Source organism: Perca fluviatilis, chromosome 20 (assembly GCF_010015445.1).
Source record: "Perca fluviatilis chromosome 20, GENO_Pfluv_1.0, whole genome shotgun sequence".
Lineage (NCBI taxonomy): Eukaryota > Metazoa > Chordata > Actinopteri > Perciformes > Percidae > Perca > Perca fluviatilis.
In genome coordinates, this window is record NC_053131.1 from 2,470,932 (window position 1) to 2,479,802 (window position 8,871).

Genomic DNA, 8,871 nt, shown 5'->3' on the forward strand with positions numbered 1-8,871 from the left:
GATACATGTTGATATTATAGCTATTTTTTGTATGTCCAGTGTCCACAATAGGGATGCTTGGGTTAGTGGTTAAATGGCTATGTGGTTAAATGTCTACTTTTTAATTTTACTAAGGTGGCTGAGCTCTCTTGATGCCAAACCTGGTCTCAATAAAATGATGTTGGACATGCTGGAAAGACGAAGTCAGGAAGATGAGGTCAAGTACGGATGTGTCACTCTGATGCTGGATGCCATGTCCATCAAAAATCACGTCCAGTATGATCCTCAGACACAAACAATGTTTGGATATGTGGACATGGGGGATTGATTGAATGAGACTGACATGGCTTCTGAGGTTCTTGTGTTTATGGTGGTTGGGCTTCAAGGTTATTGGAAAGCTCCAATTGCGTATTATTTGACCATGTCCCTCACACCACAATCACAGACAGTCTTAGTAGAGCATGCATTAGAAGAGCTGCATCGTCGTCAGATAAGAGTGGTGTGCATGACAATGGATGGTCATGCATCCAATGTCAGTATGTGCACTCAACTTGGGTGCGATCTAAAAGCAGACCCCTGTGAGCCCTTGAGGACCCATTTCCCACATCCAGTAACCCATAACAATGTTTTTGTTATGATGGACGCTTGCCACCTGCTGAAGCTGGCACGCAATATGTTGCAGGTACATGCTCATTGTTGCCTACATTATTGCGCATATTTGCTCTGGTTGACTCTGTTCTGCTTTTTATACATTTTTATTGTATTTACATAATTGTGCAGAATATGGTGCTTTACATTTGACGTGTGCAGTGAAAAAAAAATCTGATTCTGCAGGCATACAGCCCAATCAGAAGCATAACTGGCAGTATCAATTGGAAGTACATAGTTCATCTGAACAATGTCCAAAAGAAAAGTGGACTACATGCTGCCAACAGAGTCACAGATAAGCATGTGAACTTTGCTAATCAGAAGATGAAGGTATGTTTGTATGATGATTTATGTATTGAGGGCCGCAATAGTAATGGGCTTTAGGGATATGTTGTGTTTTTATACTTTTTGATGTTTGTATCTTGTAGCGCTAATGTGCTCTTCATTTCTCCTTATAAACTCAATCAAGGTCTCCCTGGCTGCTCAGACTTTGAGTAGCTCTGTGGCAGTGGCGCTCCGCACGTTCCAGGAGGTTGGCTATGCAGAGTTGAAAAGATTGTGAGGCTACTTGAGAATTCATTGAGGTAATGCAGCTAAGGATATGCATCATTGACCAAAATCATTTCTAACATTTGAGTGATTAACCCCTTTAACACCCACCTCCCTTTGTGGTTGGTCTGTTGGTCAGCAACCCCAAAACAAGGGTGGTTGTTAAAATGTGAATGCCACCAGGATTAACCCTTTATCTTTTTCTTTTCTTTATTTCAATTTGGGCATTGGGAATGATTAAATAATTATGACCATCCTCAAATTCAACAATATAGCTCAGAACCACCCTTATGTCACATCTCAGATTTACAGGTTTAAAGCAGTGCAGCAATTCAATTTTAAAAAGCATAGCCACAGAGGAAATGGAGAGAAATCAAACTATGCCTCTTGTTTGCGTTTACTATCTTGACACTCAGTTATAGTGATGATTTCAGTGCTTCCAGTTAATTTAGATATTTGTTTATAGATAAAGGACAGGCTGTTTGACATCTTGAACAGTCGCAATCCCAGAGCCCCCCTTGGTTCTAGGAATTGGACAAACACAGGGAGTTCTTGTCAAAAGCCAGGGGGTACTTGCTCACTTTGAAGATGGAAGATGGCAAACCCCTTTACCGAACAAAGCGGTCTTTTAAAATAGTGACTGTTCTGTTAGTGATGCACTGACACCATTTGTAGTCGCCAATACCTAGTACAAATTCTTTATTATAATTAAATTATCAGAATGAGACTGCTGATTTACAAAATATGTATTATTTTATTCTTCGTTAGATGTATACAAGTAGTCAATTTACAAATCATTAAATTATCTAAGGTAAAACTCTACCGGTTTCAGTGCATCCCTCAAGTCCGTGATATAAGTTCATGAGATGCTCTGTTCTTTTGTTTATCTATCTTCTGCATCGAGTTCAGATGCTCTGTATGGAGGAAATATTAATTCATAATTAAAATTGAAAGTCCAAAGAGAAATTGAAAGTCCAAAGAGAAAACAAAGCAAGATCAAATTAAAAATATTATTTTTTTTTTTTAATTTTCCATTTGGCTTTGGCTTTTGAAATTAATATTTGGCTTTTGAATTTCAATTTAACATTGGCTTTTAATTTTCATTTAATATATGGCTTTTGAATTTCAATTTAACATTGGCTTTTAATTTTCATTTAATATTTGGCTTTTCAATTTCCATTTAACATTGCCTTTTCATTTGGACTTGACACATGTCAAGGTAAATGAGGAGGCGTGGCCCAAAGGCTGGTGGGAGGGTCTGAAACGAAAGGGGTGCAGAGGCACCTTATGACCAGCAGGGGGAGCTGACTGCTGAGGAGCATCTGTCTGCAGCTTCACCACTAGGCTTGGCCTCTTGTTTCACATGATAGAAAATGATGATGTAGGCTAAACACAAACGACATTTCATGCAACAACAGTGAAGTTTTCATGTAGTTACTATAATTGGGCCCGTGTTAGTGAGGACTAGATTAGGACTGGATTTAAAGCTGATTCTGGTTCCCAACTTCGCCCCAGGTATGTCTGTTTAAAACACGGACTCAGACAACTTCTCTCTTTTGATGTTTTATTTAAAGGTCCCATGACATGGTGCTCTTTGGATGCTTTTCTATAGACCTTAGTGGTCCCCTAATACTATATCTGAAGTCTCTTTTATATAGACCTTAGTGGTCCCCTAATACTGTATCTGAAGTCTCTTTCCCGAAATCCAGCTTTGGTGCAGAATTCCAGCCACTAGAGCCAGTCCCACAATGAGCTTTCCTTAGGATGTGCCATTTCTGTGCCTGTAGCTATTGAGGAGGAGAGAGGGGGGGGGCAAGGTGGAGGGTGGGGGTGTGGCCTTGACCAACTGCCACTTTGCTCAATTGAAAGCCATGATGCCTCTCTCTCATAGGTTGGCCAAATTCTCTGGGCGGGCAAAGCAGAGAAAGGGGAGGTAACCTTGCTTGTTATGACCTCATAAGGAGAAGATTCCAGAACGGCCCATCTGAGCTTTCATTTTCTCAAAGGCAGAGCAGGATACCCAGGGCTCGGTTTACACCTATCACCATTTCAAGCCACTGGGGGAGCATAGGCAGGCTGGGGGAACGCATATTAATGTTAAAAAACCTCATAAAGTGAAATTGTCATGCCATGGGACCTTTAATTAAGCAGCAGTAGAAACATGCCTGTGGGTAGCTCTGCGACGTGTGTTTGTGTGTGATCAGATTTCGAGGACGCACACACACACACACACAATCTCAACCGGGTAGTCATCGTCCGAACTGCGACCTCTCCTTTTTCTTTCTCTCACTTTTTTCTCCGGGTGGTGCGCGCGGTGTGAGGTGCATGTCCGCGCTATTCTCCAACATGTAGCCTACTCACAACAATCACTCCTGATTGACGGCCTTTTGTACAGCCCGTGTAGGCTACTTTTTCAGACTTCCAGTTGACAGCGGTGTCTGTGAGCATCACTGGCCGGCCAGCAGGGAGGCGATCCTGGCCGCCACCAGCTGGCTGTCCCGTCAGACTGAAGCTTCTGACAACATCGGAGAAAATGTACAGTTGGCCATCAACGTTTGTAAAACTGCCCATATTCAAACTCTACACAGTTAATTTATCGCATAAAAAGTCTCAGAAGTGAATTTAGTGGTGAAAAAGCAGATGAAAATTGTAAAAAGTTTCTAGATTATAGAATCGATTGCTTTTTTATAATTTCCATCTGCTTTTTCACCACTAAATTCACTTCTGAGACTTTTTTTATGCGAAACGAGTTGTCTAACCACAACCGTTAGCTCGTAGCGTTAGCATGCTAACGCTAATGCTAACGCTAGCATGCTACCTCGTTCTCAATAGCAAAGCACTGCTACAACACACACAAGTTCACCATAATCTACAAAAGAACTACTTCCATGTGTGCCCTCATTTAGAAGTCTCCCAGCTAATCCTGCCTTGTAACTGACTGAAGTTGGAGAAACAGGCTTTATTTTACTGTCTCTAGAGTTAGCTAGCTGACATGATCTGCATCTGAGCTACTGAGCATGTGCGAGTGCAATCAAAGATAGTACAGAAGAAGAAGAAGAAAAGAGGTCTCACTCTGTAGCTAAAACAGAGACCAGGTGAAAAGAGGAGCTGCAGCAGTGAGAGAGAGCTGTGCAGTACAACAAAAATATGGTGTTTTTTGAAAATTAAAACAATGTAAACCTATTCTGGTACAACCTTAAAATACAGTTATGAACCTGAAAATGAGCATAATATGGGCGCTTTAATTTATATGGAAAAGATCATTCAGGGGTGACTAGTTCTAATTGGCTTTTTTTTTTTTTTTTAAGCATAAAACATTTTAAAGCATGTATTGAATATCTGTGTGCTATACTCGTATATATTGTGTGTTTTTTTTTAAGGTGGCTGGAATAACAACCCTAATGCCAGCCAGTTCAAGTACATCTTTAGAAAGCTGATGGCCCGGTGTGGGGTTGTTAAACCATGCAGAGGCAATGTGACGGCACAGGATGACACAGAGTCCCTAACAGCTGTCATCGACACCTCTACAAGCCTGTCAGCTGTAGATATGTCCTCTGCAGCAGGAGGAGAAGATCTTCCATCCCCGTTTGCTGACATTCCTGCCCTAGTACATGACCACAGCTACCTTCCCGTCCACTTTGATGGTCTTGTGGACAACGCCCTCATGTACATTTCAGGTAAAGACTGACTGAAAGTCGATGTTTGCCTATAACCGATAGTGCCAATAGTCAAAATCTGGGGGAAAACAATCTCACGATAGTCCAAAAAGAGAAATATCCCCTTAATTTCCCCATGCTTATTAATGATTATTATTATAAGTTTTGATATTATTATACTAACTCAAATTTCAGGATTTGTTTTTGGGCTCTGAAAAAGCTGTCCTGTGATGTCTGCCGTGCCAGCCTGGTGACAGACGCTGCATCTGCCATCAAGGACCAAAGCTACCACCTGCTGACTTTAAAAAACAATGGAGGTCTGGTGATTTCATCAGAAGGCACAGTGAGCGTCGTCAGGGCAGCAGAATGGGTCATTCATCAGGCATCAGCAAGTACCAGACGATCACAGCCCATCAAACTGCTAGAGGTCGTGTACATTGTACGGAAGAGGATAGGGTCAGAGGATGTGTTTGTGCTCGGGGAGCACATCGGCGAAACGCAGTATGGCATAGACAGCCACCACCTTACGCTGTTAACATTGGTTGTGTCCCTGTTTTTTAAGCTAAGGCTGCACCACATCGCTAAAATGACTAACCTTAGCTTACAGAGCAACAACATGCGACATAAGCTCAATAAAACCGTCCTTTTCAAAGGGCATTAGTCCAAGCTATGTTTTCTGGGTCAATTTTGTGGCCTCTTCTTGAGGAACATAGCTATTTGATGGTTGATGACATGGCCAGTGTCTAAACTTGATTTGGTGACATTGATTTCTTGCATCATCTGGTTTGATCGGATACAGAAGGCTTCAGACGAATGTAGCCCTTTTGGCATAAAACCACTTTTGAGCTTGATTTTGTAAATGTCTATATGTAGTAGCTTTCCTTGAGTATGTGTATACAGATGTATTGTTTTCCCTGCTGTACACTAGTTACATTTTCTAACAACAAATTGTTTTTCTTCTCATAGTATTCAATGTTTGTGTAATGTTAGAAAATGAGTGTGTATACTGATTTGAGAAAATATACTTGGTCATTGACAACTGAAGTGGATACTGATCAGCCACTCATGGCTCAACAATCAGCAGAACATGCCTGTACCTGTAGTGGTGTGAATTGAAATGCACTATCCTTTTGATCTCCTGACTTTTAATCCTTACAGAAGTAAGAAATGGAAATATGTTTCACAGAAATGCTCAATTTAAGCTTAAATGTGTTTTCCTTTTTTGTTTTCATTTCATCTAAATAGTCTGGGGTGTTGCAAATGGAAATGTACAAAAGATGAAGAATTCCCGGTTTTCAGGATCAGGAGGATACAAATTTAGTGTGTGTGTGTGTGTGTGTGTGTGTGTTGCAGCATTTCTTTATGTATATTTGTAAAGGGAAATCTTGTACCTATTTTGTATTGCAAATAAATGTCACTTTTATAATAATTTAAACTTGTTTTTATTAGTAATATTCATATTATAAAAGTGTATATGTGTGTATATACATACACATACCTGCGAACTTGTCGCTTTTCGGCATCCACGTGAATCGTGTAGATCGGGATGGGGGGGGAGGGGTTGATGTGTCACCTTTTTCAGCCCTTCTGAGTTTGCAGGTATATATATATATTTCTTAGTCCATGGTTATAATTATTCATAAGTATGCAGTGTCATAACTACATATCTGACGTTTATAACAAACCAAACCGTTTGGAAATCGATAGAAAATTGAGCAAGTTATGGTTATTTAAAAAGTACATGCACCGTTAAAACAATGTTACGAGCATAGACAGTAGGTTACGAGTGAGTGAGCTGACTGTGACAAGATGGCCGCCAGATGCGGACGTCGACCTCCATTGGCCAGCAGCGCGGACGAGACATCTAGCCTCTATGGTACAGACAACTCTTTTACCAGTTGGCCTGAAATACTCCCATACTTCGGAAGCTTTTGCTCTAACGACAATGTTAAAAACACCAGACAAAGACAGAAATCTTGGTGTAGTCATGGACTCAGACCTGAATTTTAAAAGCCACATTAAGACAATTACAAAATCAGCCTATTATCACCTTAAAGTGCCCATATTATGAAAAAAACACTTTTTCTGGGATTTGGGGTGTTCTTTTGTGTCTCTGGTGCTTCCACACATATACAAACTTTGAAAAAAATCCATCCATGGTGTTTTGAGTGAGATACGGTTTCTGAATGTGTCCTGCCTTCAGTCTCCTAGTGAGCTGTTCAAAATCGGCTCGGACTGTGACGTCACAGTCCGAAATGAGCTGGCTAACCACAACCATTAGCTCGTTAGCATGCTAACCGTTAGCATTAGCATGCTAATGCTAACGCTAGCATGCTACATCGTTCTCAATAGCAAAGCACTGCTACAACACACACAAGTTCACCATAATCTACAAAAGAACTACTTCCATGTGCGCCCTCATTTAGAAGTCTCCCAGCTAATCCTGCCTTGTAACTGACCAAAGTTGGAGAAACAGCCTGTCTTTTACTGTCTCTAGAGTTAGCTAGCTGACATGATCTACATCTGAACTACTGAGCATGTGCGAGTGCAATCAAAGATAGTACAGAAGAAGAAGATGAAAAGAGGTCTCACTCTGTAGCTAAAACAGAAACCAGGTGAAAAGAGGATCTGCAGCAGTGAGAGAGAGCTGTACAGTACAACAAAAATATGGTGTTTTTTGAAAATTAAACCATGTAAACCTATTCTGGTATAACCTTAAAATACAGTTATGAACCTGAAAATGAGCATAATATGGGCGCTTTAAAAATATATCAAGGGTTAAAGGACTTATGTCTCAGCAGGATTTGGAAAAACTTGTCCATGCTTTTGTCTTCAGTAGACTTGACTACTGTAATGGTGTCTTTACAGGTGTCCCCAAAAAATCAATCAGACAACTGCAGCTGATTCAGAACGCTGCTGCTCGAGTCCTCACTAAAACCCGGAAAGTGGATCACATCACTCCAGTACTGAAGTCTCTACACTGGCTTCCGGTGTAAATCAGAAATACATTTCTGATCTGCTACTACACTATGAGCCACCCAGACCTCTCAGGTCATCTGGGACAGGTCTACTTGTTGTCCCCAGAGTAAGAACTAACAGGGGGAAGCAGCGTTCAGTTATTATGCTCCACATATCTGGAACAAACTGCAGGTCCGCTTCAACTCTCAGTTCTTTTAAATCAAGGCTGAAGACCTATCTTTTTGATCTTGCCTTTCTTTAAATAACCTATTTTATCTGCTTTTAAAAGTTTCCTACCTAACAGTGCTTATACTGCACTGTAAATTTTATTCTTGTCTTTTATGTTTTTCTCAGTTTTTTTTTTATTATTATACTGCACTGTAAATTTTATTCTTGACTTTGAATGTTTTTAAATTGTTTTTAATTGTTTTCTTAATGCTCTTTCATGTTTTATGTAAAGCACTTTGAATTGCCCTGTTGCTGAAATGTGCTATATAAATAAAGCTGCCTTGCCTTACCTTGCCTAACTCTTGGAGTCATCTCCCGCCGCTATTTTTCAAATCAAAGCAGTGAAGGCGGGGGTAGGGGGCGGGGCAGAGTGATAGAGAAAGACACAGCGCACATACTGGTGTGGAGGTGAATTACAGTGAGTTATAATGGAATACTGGGAAAGTTTAATAACAATAGGACAATTGAAGTCTGGATTATGAGGCCATTTCAGCAGAGCCAACAGCTTCATATGCCATGGACATGTGAATATGGTGCTGAATTTGCCAGTATTTTAAGAAGACAAATTGTTGGAACTTTGTCATGCTATGACAAATATATGCTTTATGTGAAGCCCAGTGTTCTGGTGTCAGCAGAAAGACTTCTCTTAGAAAACTGTCCAGTGGAGCCTCTGTCTCCATTCCACCAGACAATGTTGGATGAGCAAGACCAAAGAAAGGTCACTGTAGTCATGTCACTATGGACAGTGGTTGAGCTCTATAGGAGACTGAATGAATCATGGAATGCACATTTTACCTTTGTGGCACAGCCTGATTAAAACTAATTGTTGAAATAAATTTCATTAAATAAATCA